Raw genomic sequence first — 19,761 nt, forward strand, 5'->3', positions numbered from 1 at the left:
AAGGAAACATTTCACTTTCTAATTTCAACATTTCGTTATTGTTTGAATCTTTACAAAAGCACGGAGAGTAGAAGATAGTATGACTGTAGACGTTATTACAGGAAACTTCCAAACAACAGATATTCCAAGATGCCTTGTGTGTGATCACCTGTTTTCAAAATCATGATGAGGCAGGAAGGAAGACCCGTCATTGTTAATGAATGAGCAGGAGGAGAAGAGGTCGATCCTCAGAGCCAAGTCCTCTCTGGAGGAAATGATACATGTCTTCTCAACTGAGAAACATGACCCCGTCAGCAGGCACAGATGGTAGAGTGGCAAGGCCCCCCACCCTCCAAGGCAGTGTATGCATTTGTGGCTTTCACTGCTAACAACTGTTCTTGAAATGCTGACTTGCGATTATGCAAGTATCTGTTACACGTGAAAACAATTGTTTCACCAACTGTGTTTTGGGGAGGGCCATAAGGTATTTAGATTCCAGGAATTTCAATAATCAAAGCGAGACATTGTTTTCTGCTATTTTACTATTTTATAGTAAAGATAAATATAGTATTTGAAAGTTGGCATGAAATAATCAGGTCCCAAGTATATATGTTCTAAACCTTCTGTTTGAAGCCAATTTTTGGATGATTTACCCCAACTTCATATCCCAGGTTAGCTTCCCGAGGGCTAGCAACTTCCCCCCATGATTCAGTAAGGCTACACTTTGGAAAATTTTTAAATAGGATCAGTAAAATCTAATTTAAAATTTAATTTTTGAATAGGATCAGTAAAATTCCTTTAGGTTGATAAATGATCTATTTAAACACACATATGTTCTGAAAGCAAATATCAAGTATGGGTTTGAGTTTTTGAGTGCTCGTTGTCTATAGCTCTTTTTCTCATGGACTAGAGCTGGCAGTAACTTCCTGTTGCAGGCACAGGAACTCTAATTCTTCAGCTCACTTAGAGAGCATAAAGTCCCTTCATTGGATGAGCATTTCATTCTGTCATGACTTTGCTTCAAAGCATTTCCTATTACATGGTTTGGGGAGGGGTTGACCCCTCATCACATGAAAATGAGCCAATTATTCAAATATTCTAAGTGGTCAGATAAACAGAGTCATTTCTGAGGCAGATCGTAGGAATCATATATTTAAGGAGAAATGTTTAAAGTTAAGGACCATGGGGCCTAATCTCACACTAACTTGAATAATTAAATTTCATTTGACAAAAAATTGCTTGTTAGGATGTAAATTAAAGTGACAATATCAATTAATCAAAATTTTGTAAACGCTTTGCACATCTGAATCTTAAGAATTTATCTTAGAGAAATAATTCATGAGCATAAAAATATTTAGCTATGAGAATATGTGCCGCTATATTATCTAAGAGAAAAAATAAGAAACCACTGAAATGCCTAAATACAGGGTATTGGTTAAATAAATCACAGTTGATTCATGTAATATTATGCAGCTGATTTTAAAAATGATGTTGACACCTTAATTATGAAAAAATAACTTAAAAAATCTTATAAACGTGTGTAACAATCCAGTGCTTCAGAATAGTTACTACCAATGAAAGCATAAACAATAAAAAGCTCTTGAAAGTAATTATTGTTGGTGAAAACTCCTTTGGCTTTTCTCTCTTTTTTATGCAATCATTTCTTTTAAATTATAGAAGCGATGGGTGAACAGTTTTTAAAAGACTTCAACCAGTACAGAAAAGTAATGATATGCAAAGTCTCCCTTCTCTTGAAATAAAAAACCAAAACCAAAAAGACGCAAAGAAATCATTGTTCACAATTTCTATTTTTAATGATTTTTGTGATTCTCATTGGAACTTTAAAGAGTATATCTGTATTTCAGCATTTTTATTTATGTAGTCATCAGCTTAGCCATTTTTGCAGCATCCTTAACATGTGCTGCTGTGACTCCAAATGCCATGGATGTGAGGGCGTATGAGGCAGCCTGTGCCTGGCAGAGTTTAGTGTCCAAGGGATGCTGCTCTACCCAGTATCCTTGGACACACCACAGTGAAAGAGGGCTTTCAAGTTCATGCACTTCCCCTCCCTTTTGCACTCTCTCCTCTTCAAATGGGAATATTTGCAAAATATATATATATATATATATATATATATATATATATATAACAATTTTTACCTCGTCAAGGTTTATAATGTTTGCATCTCAGAAGTCATTCTTCCAGGCTTTATTTACAGATTCATTATAAAAACCGAGACCCAAAAGTCACATTTACAATAACAGATGGCTATGTACTTTATTATAATCAGTCTCTGTGAAACCAGGCAGGGTGTCTGGACTCACAGAGAAAACAGACTTTAGGTAGGAACATGGCTATATCAATTCACCCTTTTTTTTTTTTTCTTTCACAGAGGAATCATAAAAAAGCAACAAAGATTTTTTAAAATCCACAAACTTATTTTCATCAAAACTTTAGTGCAGACTATAAAATACAAGTAAAGGCCAAAGGAGCAGAAACATTAGGAGCATTTATAGGGCCTGATATAGGCATGTGTAAATGGGCACGATAAAGATTCTCTAGGAAAAACTATGGTGGTGGGTGGGGCATGGGTTAAATGGGGGATGGGTTACATAGACAATGGGTATTAAGGAGTGCACTGGTTGTGACAAGCACTGGTGTTATATGTGAGTGATGAACCACTAAATTCTACTGGTGAAGCTAAAATACACTATATGTTAACTATAATCTAAATAAAAACTTGATAAATTAAAAAAAAATTTCTTTTAAACAACGACAGATAACAGATTAATGGTGAAATATCAAACACTTTCCCCTTCCAACTGGGAATGGGCAAGGATGTCCATTCTCACCATTTCTACTTAACACTGTACTGGCATTCTCAACCAATGCAATAAGGCAAGAAAAATACTGGAAAGAAAGAAGTAAAATTTTCATGATTTGCATATATAGGTTATATACATATAAAATCTGAAAATATGCATATAGATGTATAATAAAAAGTACCAAAACTAATAAGTGAACTTATCAAGGTGACAGACACAAAGTCAACATATAAAAATCAACTGCATTTCTTTCTTTTTTTTTCTTTTTTTTATTTGACAGAGAGAGAGATCACAAGTAGACAGGGAAACAGGTGGAGAGAGAGGGGGAAGCAGGCTCCCCACTTAGCAGAAAGCCCCATGCGGGGCTCCATCCCAGGACCCTGGGATCACAACCTGGGCCAAAGGCAGAGGCTTATCCCACTGAACCACCCAGGCGCCCTGGCATTTCTATATATTACTAGTAAACAATTAAAAATGAAATTTAAAAAGTAACAAAAATAGTTAATAATAAATCTAAGAAAAGATGTGTAAAGCCTCTGTACTGAAAACGACAAAACGTTCTTGCAAGAAATCCTAGGCCCAATCAAAATCCCAGAAGACATTTTAACCGAAGTTGAAAAGCTGATTCTAAAAATACAAACATAAAAAACTATAATAGATTTTGAAAGAGAACAAAGTTAGAAAACTTAAATAGTCCAATTTTAAAACTTATTCTAGGGGCGCCTGGGTGGCTCAGTCATTAAGCCGCTACCTTTGGCTCAGGTCATGATCTCAGGGTCCTGGGATCCAGCCCCCGCATGGGGCTCCCTGCTTGGTGGGAAACCTGCTTCTCCCTCTCCCACTCCCCCTGCTTGTGTTCCCTCTCTCGCTGTGAGTATCTCCGTTAAATAAATAAATAAAATATTAAAAAAAAAATCTTATTCTAAAGGTTCAGTATCAAGACAATGTTGTACTGGTACAGGTGTAGACACAAATAGAATAAACAGAGAACCTGGAAATAGACCCATACTTACAAGGTCAATTGATTTTCAAAAAAGATTCCAAGGTAATTCAATGGAAGAAAGAAGAGTTCCTTGCACCCCTGGAATCCATACGGAAAAAAATGAACCACAGCCCTTGCATCCCACTATACATAAGAATTAACTCGAGTCAATCATACATAGAAGTCTAAAAGCTAAAACTAAAATTTCTAGAATATAAGAAAAAGCTTTATTACCCTGGCTTAGGCAAACCTCACTTTATGCACCCAACAAGCACTAACCAAAAAAAGAAAAATACAATGGTTTTGACTTCATCAAAATTAAAAACACCCACTGCTTGAAAGACAAGAAAATGAGATGACAGTATATAACAGAAGTATCTAGAATATATTTAGAATTTCTACATCTCAATATTAAGAAGATACATAGCTTATGAATGGACAAAAGATTTGAGCAGACACTTCACAAATGAAGATTTATGGATGGCAAAGAAAACATCTGAACATTAACTCACTGCCATTATCAACAGGGAAATATAAATTTGAAAGCACGATAAGAACACCACACATCACTGGAAGAGTTAGAATTGAAAAGCCAGACAGTACTAACTGTTGGTGAGGGTGTAGAGAAAATGGAAGTCTCCTGAGTACAATCATTTTGAAAAATACTTAAACAATTCCTTATAAACATAAGCCCTCCCTATAGCCTAGAAATTCCTAAGTATTTACTTGACAAAAATAAAAACAAACACTTACAAATTATACACAAATGCTCCTAGCCCCTAACTGAAAACAGCCCAAGTGTCGGTTAATAGGTCATTCGATACACAAACAGTAGTATATTAGTACACTGAAATACTACTCGGCACTGAACAAAGACAAGTGCAAACGACATGAATGAACCTCAAAAACATAATGCTTGGGTGAGAAAAGCTGGGTACAAAAGAGTATATATACTCTTTGCGAAGTCCAGAAGCAAATAAAAATTAGTCAGTGGTGACAAATAGAACGCTTGCCCAGTTGGGAGACATTGGGTAATTTTCTGGAAAGGGCACAAAGATACTTTGTGGGGTGATGAAAATACGCCACATTTTGTTTTGGGTGGTGAATACTATTGCCAAAACTCATGAAATGGAGCAGTTAAAACCCGTGCATTTTATTGCATGTCAATTATGCCTCAACAGAAAAAGAATGATTAATAGATTTCTTTGTGCAATATTGTTACTCAGCAATAATACCCTTGTTTTTAAGAGATGCTGCTGGGGGGTACGTGGGTGGCTCAGTCAGTTAAACAGATGCCTTTGGCTCATGATCTGGGGGTCTTGGCATTGAGCCCCCGCATCAGGCTTTATGCTCAGTGGCAAGTCTGTTTCTACCTCTCCCTTTGTCACCTCTCTTGCTCTCACTCTCTCAAATAAATAAATAAATAAATATCTTAAAAAAAAAAAAAAAGATGCTGATGGACTCCCTTGCATTATGGTAACTGGTTTTTGTAGTTTTTTATATTATAATTGCTTGTAACTTTATGAAATCTGCATAAATGTGATCAATTCCAATAATAAAGTTGTGAAACATTTAAAAATGACAACCAGCAGACTGGGGAAATATTTGTAACTCATCTTTCTGACAAAGGGCTGATCACCCTTATACATAAGAATTCTTAAAAACAGGGCGCCTGGGTGGCTCAGTGGGTTAAGCCTCTGCTTTCGGCTCAGGTTATGATCTCAGGGTCCTGGGACTGAGCCCCAATTCGGGCTCTCTGCTCAGCAGGGAGCCTGCCTCCCTCCTCTCTCTGCCTGCCTCTTTGTCTACTTGCGATCTCTCTCTCCTTGTCAAATAAATAAATAAAAAATTAAAAAAAAAATTCTTAAAAACTTTTTTTTTAAATGCCCTAAATCAGCAAAGTGAAGACAGCCTTTACTCTAGGAGTGGAATGCTCTTGTCATAAGTGGACTCAACACTCGGGTGTAGCCACTTTTCCTGTTTCTGGTTTTATTGCCATGTCTGAGGGTAGTCTGGAAAAATAGAGGGACAGAAGGGAAAAGATCAGTAAGAAACGGAGGGAAGAAAGTAAATAAAGAAGATAGATACATACCTATGCTCCAAAAAATACTGGATAAAAGCATGTCAACATATTTGTAACAGGGGGGGAAAGTATGGGAGATTTTTTCCTTTTCATGGATTATCAGGTTTTTTTTTTACAATGACTGTATATTACTTTCTGCTCATTTATAGGAAATGCTATCATGCAAATGAGAACTATTTCTGGTGAACCTATTATACTTACAAGTACTTTAAATAATTTTCATGGAGTTCAATTTATGAGTTGAAATGTTATTCCTTCAACAGGCAGTGCTCTTATTATTCATTTATCCCCACCCACCCACAGAACATGGATGAATTAAGAGAGCTTCATGAACTTTTACTTATAAATGCTGCATAATTTTATATTCCAAAAGCAGAGAATGTCTTTAAAGTCGTTTCAATCCAACTAACTTACATTTGGAGATTTATTCTATAGTTTCCATCAGAGATGGTGTTTATATTGGTTTCTTAAAATACATGTAGAAGAGGAATCCGTGGAAAATTTATTTGTCCTTTAAAAGAAGCCTTTGTATTATATTTCAAGCACATATAAAAATAGAGAATTCTTTAGTGGACTTTGTGTAACCGTAACCTAGATTTAACAAACATTTTGCCATATTTGCTTCAGTTCTTAAAAAAGTCAATTATAGGTTATGAGGGATGCTCAGTCCATTAAGCGTTTGCCTTCTACTTAGGTTACCATCCCAGAGTTTTGGGATCAAGCCCTGCATGAGCTCCCGGCGCAGGGAGGAGTCTGCTTCTCCCTTTGCCCCTCCTGCTCACACTCATGCTCCTTCTCTGCCTCTCAAATAAATAAATAAAATCTTGGGGGGGGGGTCAGGGTGGCTCAGTGGGTTAAGCTTCTGCCTCTGGCTCAGGTCATGATCCTAGGGTCCTGGGATCGAGCCCCGCATTGGGCTCTCTGCTCAGCAGGGACCCTGCTTCCCTCTTCCCCTCTGCCTGCCTCTCTGCCTACTTGTGATCTTTCTCTCTCTCTCTCTCTGTGTCAAATAAATAAATAAATAAATAAAATCTTAAATTAAAAAAAAAGTAAATAAACATTATGCGATTTCATCCCCAAATACTTCAGCATGCATTTCTTTAAAAAAAGGACATCTTCTTACATAACCACAAAACTATTTTCGCACTTTAGGATATTAAATATAATTTCTTAATATCATCAAATACTTAGACCACATTCACATTTACCTTATGTATCCTCAAAATGTATTTTGCAGTTATTTGTTTAAACTGGGATCCACATAAGGTTCAACTGACCTTAAATTAAGTGAATTTCTAAAATCTAATCATTTTAAAATCTAGAACAGTTCCCATCATCACCATCACTATTTTCTTTAAATTGTTTTTCATAATGTATTGACTCAAAGACATTTGGTCAGCTGTTCTGGAAGTGTGTTCTGACAATTTAAACAATGGTTTGAGAAAACCACCAAAGAACTCACAGCAAAAAAATCATCATCCCCAAACACAACGTCAGATTCATCTTTAAACACCAAAATTTTGCAAATCTTGATTTTGGACATCAAGAAGGTAATGGGGGTGGGGGTTTAAGGTGGGGTGGGGGGAATAGTAGAAAAATGTCTTGAAACTATAATACAGGTAGATGGACCCAGATCGGCTCACTTTTGTTATCTAAGACCTGAGATGGGGAAGAAAGCTGCCCCGCTGCTGGAACCTCCAAACCCGGAAGAGACATCATGATTTCCCTTCTGGCCTGGAGGAGGAACACAAGTTTAATGTAGCTTGCAGGAAGCCTGATTTCAGCTAGCTTTAACACCCCCAGAAGGAGTTAAAATGTGAAAGAACAGCACTTTTCCTTTTAAGAGGCCTATCTTATCACAGGCACCAGGGGTAGGAGAGAACATTTTAAGCTAATGATGTTTACAGCTAACCAGATCTGGTTGAAGCAATCTGCTGGCCTTGAGTTTGCAAGTCTCATTTCTTACAAGGTCCATTTATCTTAGAATGCTCCACCACCAAAAGTACCCCGTCTTCACATTTTCTGAATATTAAGCTAGACAATGAATTCTTCTCCCAGCTGGTTAACTATCTTTAACCCCCGCCCCCAGGCTGCTAAGTATTGTGTGTGTTAACTCAACTGCATTACAAATTCTCTAATATCGAACAACAAGAACAACAACCAAAGAGACAAATATTAAGCAAAATGAAAGGAATGTTGCTAGGGAGATTTTTACATGATACAACCAAGAAAGTCCTCCATATATAGAATTCTGGCAGAATTTTTAAATCATCCAATGTATAATAATTGAACATCTGCTGATGGGGTCAGACACGCATCTCTATATTGGTCGGGGAGAGAGTGTGGCCCTCCTTGCTAGACCTGGATCACAGGCCTACCCCAGAGGTCAGAGGTGAAGTCAACTTCATCCAAACCTAAATCTAAGAGTGCTGAACAGAGCCTTCCCCAAGGAAAATCAGAGCAACCACTAGCAGAAGGAGGAACGGATATTGGGGCAGGTAGAACCAAGGTAGAACCAACAGATGGGCATCTATAGGGCCGGGGTAAATGAGAATAGGACTCTACAGTCATGGAGAAGGGATGGTCATTGGTGGTGTGTGGTGCTCTCTCTCCATTCAAATGCCTTGGTTCCTAATATCTCATAAGCAACTAATCTTGGCCCTTCTCCCAGTGGCATTCCATTCTCTTAGGAATCCATCAGGTTTGTTGACCTGTTGGGCAACAAATGCATCTCCTCTCCAAGGAGACATTATCTCCAGCGGAGTGCATTTCCTAAAGTTCTTAATGGAATGCTGTACTAGAATGTTTGGGTTCCAATCCCTGGAAACACATCACGGTTCAGCTATCTAGGCTGTTGGGTCCAACGGTAGTGGGTAAAACCATTCACTCTGGATCTGGTTTTTCTAGACATTGGGAGGCAATGTAAGGAGCAGTCATTTAATGTTTCAATGACAAAGGGAAAGAAGGCAGGGAGGTGTTTTTAAAGACTTTATTCTGGGGCGCCTGGGTGGCTCAGTGGGTTAAGCCTCTGCCTTTGGCTCAGGTCATGATCCCAGGGTCCTGGGATTGAGCCCTGTGTTGGGTTCTCTGCTCGGTGGGGAGCCTGCTTTTCCTCCCTATCTGCCTGCTTCTCTGCCTACTTGTGATCTCTCTCTCTCTCTCTGTCAAAGAAATAAATAAATCTTAAAAAAAAAAAAAAAGACTTTATTCTGAGGGAAGAGAGGAGCAGGGTGGGCAGAATGGTAAAGGTGATCAAAAGGTCCAAAATTCCTGTTATAAAATAAATCATACAGATATCTGATCAGCATGGTGACTATAGTTAATAATACAATATTACATATTTATAAGTTACTAAGAGAGTAAATATTTGTGTGTGTTTGTTTGTTTGTTTGTTTTTACAGTTCTATTTATTTATTTGAGAGAGAAAATGAGTTGGGAAGGGGCAGAGGAAGAGAGAGAATCTTTAAGCAGGCTCCACGCCCAGTATGGAGCCTGATGCAGACCTCCATCCCAGAATCCTGAGATCATGATAGGAGCAAAAGACAGACACTTAACCAACTGAGCCACCCAAGGGCCCCACTAAAAGAGTAAATCTTACAAGTTCTTATCACAGGGGAAAAAATGTAGTTATGTACAGTGATATTAACGAGGTTTACTGGAGTGATCATTTTGCAATACATACACACATTGAATCATGATGTCATATACTTGAAACTAATGTCTATTATATCTCCATAAAAAAGGTAAAATAAAATTTTTTCAAAAAGATTTCATTTTTTAAAAGATTTTATTTGACAGAAAGAGAGAAAGAGAACGTATGCACACAGGAGAGGGGAGTGGCAGGCAGAGGAAGACGGAGAAGCGGGACTTGATCCCAGGACCCCAGAATCATGACCTGAGCCGAAGGCAGATGCTTAACTGACTGAGACACCCAGGCTTTCCCCAAATACTTCATTTTTAAGATCAGTTTCAGGCTTACAACAAAATTGAGAGGAAGTACCCCCTGCCCATCTATGCACCTAGCCATCTCTGTAAAATGTATCCTTCACCAGAATGGTACATTTTTTTGCCAAGAAAGAACCTACATTGACACACATGAATCACCCAAAGTCCATCATTTATCTTAGAGTTCACTCTTTTTCTTTTCTTTCTTTCTTTTTTTTTTTTTTAAGATTTTATTTATTTGTCAGAGAGAAAGAGAGCGAGAGTACACACAAGCAGGCAGAGAGGCAGGTAAAGATGGAGAGAGAAGCAGGCTCCCCGCCGAGCAAGGAACCCGATGCGGGACTCGATCCCTGGACCCTGGGATCATGACCTGAGCCGAAGGCTCTGAGCCACCCAGGCGTCCCTTCTTTTCTTTCTATTTCAACTCTTTTTAAAGCTGAAGTATAGTAAACACATAATGTATATTAGTTTCAAGTATACAACAAAATAATTTAACAATTCCATACATTACACAATACTCACCATGGTCGGTGTTGTTCCCATCTTCCTGGTGTTGCACATTCTATGGATTTGGACAAGAGGGTAGTGACATAAATCCGTTATTATATCACAGACAGCATTTGCTTTGCCCTAAAAACTCTCTGTGGTCTGCCTGTTCATCTCCAGCATCTCCCCTCCCCTGAACCCTCCATGGCAAGGAGTTTTCAAGTCACTAAACAGACTTGTCTTTCTAGTAAAAAAAGAACTACCCCCCGCCCCCGGCATCCTCACCCCAGTGAGGATGTTTGGTTCTCCCTTGAGGATTTTTCCCCTTCTCCTCCCCTTCTGCAGGAGCTTAGAAGCAGAGGGATAACTCTAGAAACACGGGTGGGCGGGCACAGAGACAACCCCAAGCTTCCTCTGGCTTCCCCACGGAATCACTGATCAGAGCCCTCCAGGGAGAGCCCCACATGCGCTGAAAGATGCATGGCAAACAGTACAGGACAACAAATAAAAAACACGAAGGAAAATGAGTCACGTTTGCAAGCGAATTCCTGTTTATGCAAAATATTTGTGGAAACACACCTTTGCACATTCAAGATTCTGCCAGTCCATCACCATGGCACTCGTGTTGGGAGAAGCAGATCCGTCAGGAGGCAGTGACGCTGCCTGCTAATTGACCCCTCCGTTTTCAGCCATCGTGATGAACACAATGAGGACACAGCCCAGTGTGCTCACAGGAGAGGCAAACTGGAAAACGCTTCGCAAATGTTCTCCTACACGCCCAGGGGCTTTGTGTACCAGGCAGTCTAGACGAAGAACAGGAGGGCAATGTCAAGAGAGCATCCCATCTGTAGATTCGTCCAGAGCCTGGCAAACATCTGGCGTGCGGCCTGAGCACCCAGGGCCAAGTGTGCCTTTGTTTGTGATGAAGCTGTTCTCATTTTGTCCAGCAAGGGTCTGCTCAAGGCCCGAGTGTGTGGCCTTCACTTTCCAATGATACAAGATGCTAAAACACACGACCTGTATCACAGGGGCCAGAGAGCGATGGTAAAACTGCTTACCAGCAGATACTGAGAGAGTCCTGGGTGGTCGTTTTTAACATCCTCATGTATTTATGACGACAGCAGGGTGCTCGGCCTGATGGATCATGGGTAGTCGTAAACCACGGTCCCTGCTCTCATGTGAGAGGGAAAGGTACAGTTGGCCAAGCTAAACATCACAACTACTGGAGTGTGCAGCCAGAAGTCCAAGTGAGGAGCTACAGGAGCCTGAAAAGGTGAGCCTTGTATGGATCCTGAAAATTCAGGGAGGAAGGAAGTCTTTGAGATTTTATGTATTTATTTGAGAGGGAGCAAGAAAGATCACAAGCAGGGGGAGCAGCAGAGAGCCTGACTCCGGACTCCATCCCAGGACGTTGGGATCATGACCTGAGCCAAATGCAGATGCTTATTTGACTGAGTCACCCAGGCGCCCCAGGGAGGAGTTTTTGGTTTTTGTTTTTTGGGGTTTTTTGGACCCTGACTTTGAAGGATAACTAGGAGTTATTCCTCTATTATCATTATTTTCTTTTATTGCCTTATTTCAAAGGAAATATGTTTGTATTATAGAAAATATACATAAAGAAACTTCCCATAATTCTATAACTCAGATATAACTATCAAGGGTAGTACCATTTTTTCCTAGGAATATGGGTTTTTCACACACACACACATACACACACACACACACACACACCCCATACAAAAAACATGAAGGGATCATACTTCATGATTTGAGTTGCAACCTGCTTACCCCACTGGGTGTGTGTGTGTGTGTGTGTGTGTGCATGTACACACCTAATATTATAACAGAGAGTCTCTTATCTGACATAATCAGAAGTACTAGCTAGTCCATCAATAACAAAAGAGAAAGAAAGAAAGAAGATGAGAAAGAAAGAAAGAAAGAAAAGAAGAAAAATCAGGGATGCCTGGATGGCTCAGTCAGTTAAACGTCTGAGTCTTGATCTCAGCTCCAGTCTTGATCTGGGTCATGAGTTCAAGCCCTATGTTGGGCTCCCCTACTAAAAAAAAAAAAATCAGTCAAAGGGAGGAATCATCAAATATAATAAAAACCAATGCCTAAAATCCTAATTTTAATTTAAAAGTCATGTTCCTTCATTTGCCACTCTTGTAGGGCCAAGGCCTTTCCTTCAGGTGTGACATGGCCGAGAGAGTGCCACACCAGTATTCTTGCATAAACCATCCTCTGAAAGCATTAGGGACAACTCCTAGTTTCAAAACTCTTTACCCAGGACAAAGAATTTGGAGAAACCTTCTAGAACCTTACTATTCTTTTCTGGTCTTCTAATTACCTCATGCACCTAATTCCATAGCATTTTTTAGGGACTCTCCCATGTATCCAGTCACTACAAAACATTGAATTTTATCTTGGTAGAAAGTTGGACACTTTTCACGTTTACTCTTACATCCCAGTTGACATAATACTTAAACATATATAAACATGTAACTACAATAACCAGTACAACTACCTGTCAAGAGTATGGGGAGCCGAGGACTCACCCAGCAGCTGTAGAGAGGACAGGAGTATCTTCTGGTGGCCAGCAGTGGAAGTGTTCAGGCTGCCTGCTGAGGGCTTCCGGAAGCAATTCTTACACATGGAATCTATTAAGCCCAACAAGTTGGTTAAAAGTAATACCTACTGTGCTCAACAACCTTCTTCCCATGTCATTGGATTCATTTTCTATTGTTGCTATAGCAAATTACCACAACTCAGCAGCTTAAAGTAGCCCCCAAGATTTATCTCACAGATTGGAAGATCAGAAGTCCTAGGTGGGCTCAACTGGGTCCTCCCTTTAGGGTCTCACAAAGATCTCACGAAAATCAAGGTGTGGGCAAGCTGGTCTCTTATCCAGAAGTTCTAGGGAAGACTCTGCTTCCATCCTCCTTCAAGTTGTTGGCCAACTGCTGTTCCTTGCAGTAGTAGGTCTGAAGTCCCCATTTCCTTGCTAGATGTCAGCTGGGATTACTCCCAAAAGCTGTCCACCTTCCTTGGCATGCAAGGAAGTCTTCTCCATTTCACACCAGCAATGATGTGTCAAATTCCCCTCATGCTTCAAATCCATGACCTCCTCTTCTGCTACCAGAGAAGTCTGCTTTTAAAAGAGCTCGTGTGATTAGCTCAGATTCACCCAGAGAAACCTACCAAAGTTAACTGTGCCATATGACATTCAAATACATTCAAATGCTGCACAGTCATGGGAGTGATAATTCATCATATCCATAGGTTCTAGGGATTAGAGCACTGGAGTCTTGGGAGCCATTTTTAGCATTCCCCCTGCCACAGTCATTAAAATGGAGATGGAAGGAAAGAACTTTCCAGGCAAATGGAGAAAGTAAGCAAAGATACGGGGAAATGACAGAGCAATGAGTGAACACCTTGGGGAAGATCAACACTGTCTCCCGCTTCAGTCCCAGCTGTGGCCTCTTTCTACTTCTAATGTTCCAGCTAACAACAGACAAAAGAAAGTGAGGGAATATGAGAAATTAAATTATGCTAATACATCTAAATAGTATTTCCCTGGGTTGTGTTCTAATTATTAGTTTAAGAAATGATGAGTTAAGAATTGAGGAAACTATCATCATATTCTTTCCCCAGAGAGCAAGAGTGAAGACTTGGAAATAATATCCTTTGTCTACCAACAAAGAATGATACAATGACATCAAAAGGTGCCCACTTTCCAGCCATTCAAGAAGAAAAAAAAATTTTAATGAGAATTCCCAATGCTAACTAGTAAAACTGATATGGTCAAAAATTGCAGTGTAAATGAATACAACTCATTAAGGACACAAATTTGAAATATTCTAAAAAGGATAAAAATATTCATATCCTTTGACTTTGGGGACTTTACACCAAGGAGATAATCCAAAAGAACTTTTTTAAATTATGCAATAAAAATACACTTTGTAGCAATATTTATATACTACAATATATTTCATCTAAATATTCATAATTGAAAAATGATTAGTACAATTATGGCTCTACCATTCAAAGGAATATTATTCAGATATTAGCATTTTAATTGTGAAGAACAAAATGAAATACTGAAAAATGTGTATGCTACTTTCCATTTAAAAGTAAAATGCAAAACCTTACCTACCTTTCTATTGCAACTGTGTGAAAAATACTGTACATAACCAAACTTTGGGAGGGAACTTGAAAAATGGAAAAAATTTTAGTAGGATGATGAATGAACTTTTTTCATTTTGATTTATATTAACAGTACTATAAGATTGTTCAATAATAATAATAGTAAGCGTTTTTTAAAAATCATATATGAATTCTAAAAAACTCTGACTACCATGAATGTCATTGCACCCTCACTGGTTTTAAAAAGACCAGAGAAAATTAATCAAACAAACAAAACACAGACTACAAAGTCAAGGCCATTGCAAAAAGAACCCTCACCTCTACGCCGCCACCCCCCCCCCCCCGCAATAAAACAGAATCACAATTACATTTACCTTCTATGCCTTTGTCCATTTTACTTAAAGGAAACAAGCACGTGAGGTATTATTGAAAATCTTACCGTCTACCATGTGACCCAATGAGGACTTGGAGGAGGTAAAGAGAATCCACACAATTCACAATTTCTGGAGACGGAAAAAAAAAAAAATTGGTTATCTGCAAGATTGTATTTCAGTGAAGGAGGGAGTCAATCCTCCTTGATGGGACCCATCATCTAGAGAGCTATTAAGAGAAGCTTTGGGGCGCCTGGGTGGCTCAGTGGGTTAAGCTGCTGCCTTTGACCCGGGTCGTGATCCCGGGGTCCTCGGATTGTTGTAGTCCCACATTGCTCTCTCTGCTTGGGTGGGGAGCCTGCTCCCCCCACCCCCACCCCCGCCCCCTGCCTGCCTCTCTGCCTACTAGTGCTCTGTCTGTCAAATAAATTTAAAAATCTTAAAAAAAAAAAAAAAAAAAAGAGAGAGAGAGAAGCTTCCTTTTTCATTGACCACTTGGTAATTCTGCTTAAAAACATCTTACAAAAACTCACATTCCTAACCTGAACTGGGTAGATGATACATTCAAATGCTGAGATGTGATTTAAAGAGCAGAGCAAACAAAGGAAAAATCAGGCCCTGTATCCAAAAGTTGAAACAAACTAACCTGTCTCTCCTCTGTGTAGATTTCAGTGTTTGCAAATGCACAGTAACGCCTGTCTCTCCCATTCTAAGTTGAAAATTGTTTTCACTGCGTTTTGCTGGGAATTGGCTCTTTTTCATCCTGGGACTGGCCTGGTAGTCCCTGAGTCTATAAGGAGGAAGCCTTTTGGATGGGAGATGGGAGTTCCCATTAAGGTCAGCCATTGATCGGAGAGCATTGCCCTGCCTCACCCCTGTTGGTTTCTATTCCCTTTGGTTTCATTTCCATCAAAGAAGCAAACACTGGGTGGAAGCAGTTCTATTACCGTATTTAAAATTCCTCCACTAGTCAGCAGCATTCAGGAAAAATTCATGTCTCTTCCAGCTCAAGGGGATCTATTGCAAATCCTTTAAATTGTCATATTATCCTCTCATTTGCTTCTATTTTAGCAAAGCAAATGATTAAAAATTAAACTTTCATTTAGAAGCGTAATTATTTTAAAGGATGTCAAGGCTTCATGTTAAACAAATTTACCTCAGCAAATAGAATGGGGATTCGGAATTCAATTGAAGAGTTAATGAAATAACCATAATTTAGTTAAGTGAATCAACCTACATCATCTTATTTATTTAAACAGATTTCTCTCCTTATTCAGTTTTCATGTATGGAATTGTGTTTTTTATTCCTTCAGTAAATGTCTTAGCTTCACAGAGTGAATCAGAGAAACATTTTTTTTTTTAAGTCAGGAAAAGTATTTTTTATATACATGAAAAGAAAAATTAATTCATGTGATTTTTCCTCAAACAGGGTGAGAAATTATAAAATAGGAAAATATCAATAGTTCTAATCCAAATTTCTAATCCTTTAAAAATTCCCATGGAACATGAAGTTTAGATTTGAGTGACCGAGATAAACTAGTTTAGCTTTATGCATTGAAAAAGGTGAATGTCCAGTGCCTGGAGAGCTCTAGATTGATGAATGAACTAAATGTGATAGACAGCCTTCTTCTGTTGGCTTCAGTGATCTCTGCCCTGGTATTCATACTCGTCTTTGATCCCCGCCCCTTGGATATGAGCTGGACATGGGGACTCACTTCTTGGGCAAAGAATGTGGTAAGAGTGATGGAATGTCACTTCTCAAACTCACAAAAGACCATAACTTTGGTCTGTTGATACTTCTCTTGTCTTCTCTCTCACTTATTCTGATAAAGCAAGCTGTTCTGAGCTACACTATGGAAAGGCCCTTATGGAAAGGCCAGGAACTAAAGGTGTTCTCTACCCAACAGCCAGTAAAGAACTGGCCCATAGCCCACAGCCCACAGGAAGCTGAGTCCTCCCACCCACTAAGTCAGTGAGATTGGGAAGTGGATTCTTCTACTGTGGAGCCCTGAGATGACCACAGCCTCAGCCAACCCCTTGACTGCAGTGTGGGCGGGACCTGAGCTGTGCCCAGATTTCTGATTCACAGAAACTTCGACGTGATAAATGTTTTTTTAGGCCCCTAATTTTGGGATAATTTGTTACACAACAATATATGACTACTACACTAACCAATAAATTCATTCATGACAGAACATGTCTCCCATGGACGCATTCCTATTGAAATGCCTCAGCTCTATCTAGCAGATAACTCAGAATTATTTCAGATGATATGGCCTTCATGCTAAAATATATGCTAACCAGTCAACGGTTAAAGCAGTCAGTACCAGGAACTGGTGCGGAAGGAGGCCATGGTGGAGGTCATGAGAGATACATGAAGAAAGTGCCACCTCTTTGTCTCTTCTACCTTAAAATTGTATCCACCCCTCCCCTCCACCAGTCCAGTAGGCTCACTAGATTTTACTAGTGGGTGTCCCCAGTAGTAAATTAGAGGGTTGTGGTAGCCTGTGTCTAGCACAGGCTACTAGTCTATTATTAATAATATACATAAAAAGAATCTATGACTAAGGGGCTAAATTACTTACTTGGGAAAAAAAACATTAAACATAGGGCTATAGTTCTGCTTTGCATCTAGGCATTCAATATACAATGAATTTTTAAAAAAATATTTTTTTAATCTTATAAGCTGTAGGGTATGATCTTGGGTGGCCATTCCAAATGGCCAGAGGTAGGAGAATTCTATCTGCAATAGATCCTTCATAAAATGATCTTTCTAGAACCTTCCATGTTTAATGTGTTTCATTCTTTCTTTAAGATTCTATGTATTTATTTATTTGAGAGAGACAGAGAATGATTAGGGAGAAGGGCAAAGGGAGAAGCAGCAGCAGGCTCCCCACTGCACAGGGAGCCCCACACGAGGCTCAATCCCAGGATCCCGGGATCATGACATGAGCTGAAGGTACATGCCGAACCAACTGAGCCACCCAGGTGCCCCTGATGTGTTTCTTAATGTATATCATCTCTACTAAGTACAGATACTTTGCCTCTGGTGTGGGACACCTACCAAGGGAGACCTGTGAGAAGATTTTGGTGGAAGGTGAACATGTCACGAAATGGATTCTCTTTTAATCCTTCATATTACTCCAGGAACAAGCCTCATTTGGGGATAGTCTTTGACATCTAATAACTTGTAGAATCTAATCTTCAGAAAGAGAGAACGTGGCACCTGGGTGGCTCAGTCATTTAAGCCACCAAGCCACTGACTCTTGATTTCATCTGAGGTCATAATCTCAGGGTCATGATTAAGCCCCAAGTCGAGCTCTGTGCTCAGTAGGGAGTCTGCTTGTCCCTCTCTCCCTCTGCTACTCTCCCTGCTAGCTCGCTCTCTCTCTCTCTCTCTCTCAAATAAAGAAATAATATCAGATGAAAGAAAGAAAAGAAAGAAACAAAGAGAGAGAGGGAGGGAAAATGAGCCTTAGGTTCAACTGTAGTTAGCAGCAGAATCAAATAAGAATTTAAGGATATGGTTTTATTTTCAATATAGTCATGTATGACAAGCCATTCTGTTTTGTTTTGTTTTTATGATAAGGATATATAATTTCCTTCCTTTAAAAAGCTGGGAAGCTTTAAATAAATTAAGTCCGGGGTCTATCACCCTGCGCTGGCTTTCTCCTCACCTCCCTCCGCCTCCAAACACAGCATCTCATCCCCTGTCCCAGCTGAGTCAAAGAAAATGACTCTCCTCCAACAGAAGGACCATTGCTTGGTTAGCGCTCCACAGTCCCTGCCAGTGACACTCCTGCCCTGCCCCAGTCCCCATGGCCGGGGTGGGATGTATGGATGGACTTGGGTCAATGGAGCCCCTTACCCATCTGATCCTCATGGGAATGAGCTCGCCCCCATGCAAACCTGCTGGGAGTAAGGGAAGAAAATTCCCCCAGAGAAAAGTTAGAGGAATGGCCTTGGGAAAACCAGGTATTAGTTCCTGAGCCCCTCCCTGTTCATTGTGATGCCGGCGTGGCGGGTCGGGGGGGGGGGGGCGGCATGATGCACCCACCTGCGAGCTGTACCAGGAGGGCTGCATGAGACACATGCAAGTCACACCCCAGGGTCTGGCGCCAGGAAGGTGCTCGGGAAGACTGGGTTCAACCAGAGAACGCACGAATTCTCCCAGGCTGGCTGCAGTCACCTTGCTGCTGTCTGTGCTTTACGGGATGCAAAGCTTCCTTCATTTAACAAACGCTGGGGTGGTAGCTCCAAATCGCCTAGAACTGCCGGCAGACTGCACACACACGTCCGCTGCTAGAAACCTGGGACGCGGGATTGGGCGGGGCGGGGCGGGGGGCCGGGGCTGGGAGGCGGGGTAGGGGATGGGCTTGGGGGACTCACTGCTGCCCTCAAGAGCGCTCAGTGCCTCGCATCTCCGGACCTGCCGGGGGCCTATCGCGGGCTTGCCGGGTGGCCGCTTGGCCACATGTTGGAACGCTTTGGTTTTTCGCTGGATGGGACGTCGGGGTTCAGAAACCGGGTCTCGGGACCCAGGCGGGAGCAGCGGAGAGAGCCGGGCGGTGCCCTGTCGCAGGGGGCGCGGGGAAGAAAAGCCATCAGCAAGGAAATAAAACGAACGGCTAGTCAACTAGTGGCGGGCTGGCGATTCCAGAGAGCAAGCTCAGCGCCCAGGCTCCAGGGGCCACCCAAGGGGGCATCTGGAGGTCGTGTAGGGTAACCCCTGAGCTCGCACACCCAGGTCCTGGGTCCCCCTCACACCCTGTGGACTCACAGCAGCGGGTGTGGACGCCCTGACTGTCCACAGAAACATGCTTCCCCTTTGAGCTGCCAGGCGAATAAAGCGGCTGGTGATCTAACTGATTTAAAGAGAAAAAAAAATTTTTTTAAGTAATCTCTGGTCAGCCTGGTTCACAACCTTCCCCCGCTTTTCCTTTCAAT

The 19,761-nt window shown here is 40.7% G+C and overlaps 2 long non-coding RNA genes across 2 annotated transcripts; both read right to left on the minus strand.

Annotated features, from left to right (window-relative positions):
- Positions 1 to 10,203: 10,203 nt before the first annotated feature.
- Positions 10,204 to 11,689, minus strand: LOC101672920. Its single transcript, XR_198406.3, has 3 exons — positions 11,359 to 11,689; positions 10,880 to 11,103; positions 10,204 to 10,376 (listed from the first exon to the last, which is right to left on the minus strand). It is a non-coding gene; the product is annotated as an uncharacterized LOC101672920 (long non-coding RNA).
- Positions 11,690 to 12,316: 627 nt separating this feature from the next.
- Positions 12,317 to 19,133, minus strand: LOC123394411. The gene is made up of 4 exons (XR_006609151.1): positions 18,872 to 19,133; positions 14,883 to 14,946; positions 12,856 to 12,957; positions 12,317 to 12,356 (listed from the first exon to the last, which is right to left on the minus strand). It is a non-coding gene; the product is annotated as an uncharacterized LOC123394411 (long non-coding RNA).
- Between the last annotated feature and the right edge of the window lie 628 nt (positions 19,134 to 19,761).

This window comes from Mustela putorius, unplaced genomic scaffold (assembly GCF_011764305.1).
Source record: "Mustela putorius furo isolate JIRA1106 unplaced genomic scaffold, ASM1176430v1.1 tig00000095_pilon_pilon_pilon, whole genome shotgun sequence".
NCBI lineage: Eukaryota > Metazoa > Chordata > Mammalia > Carnivora > Mustelidae > Mustela > Mustela putorius.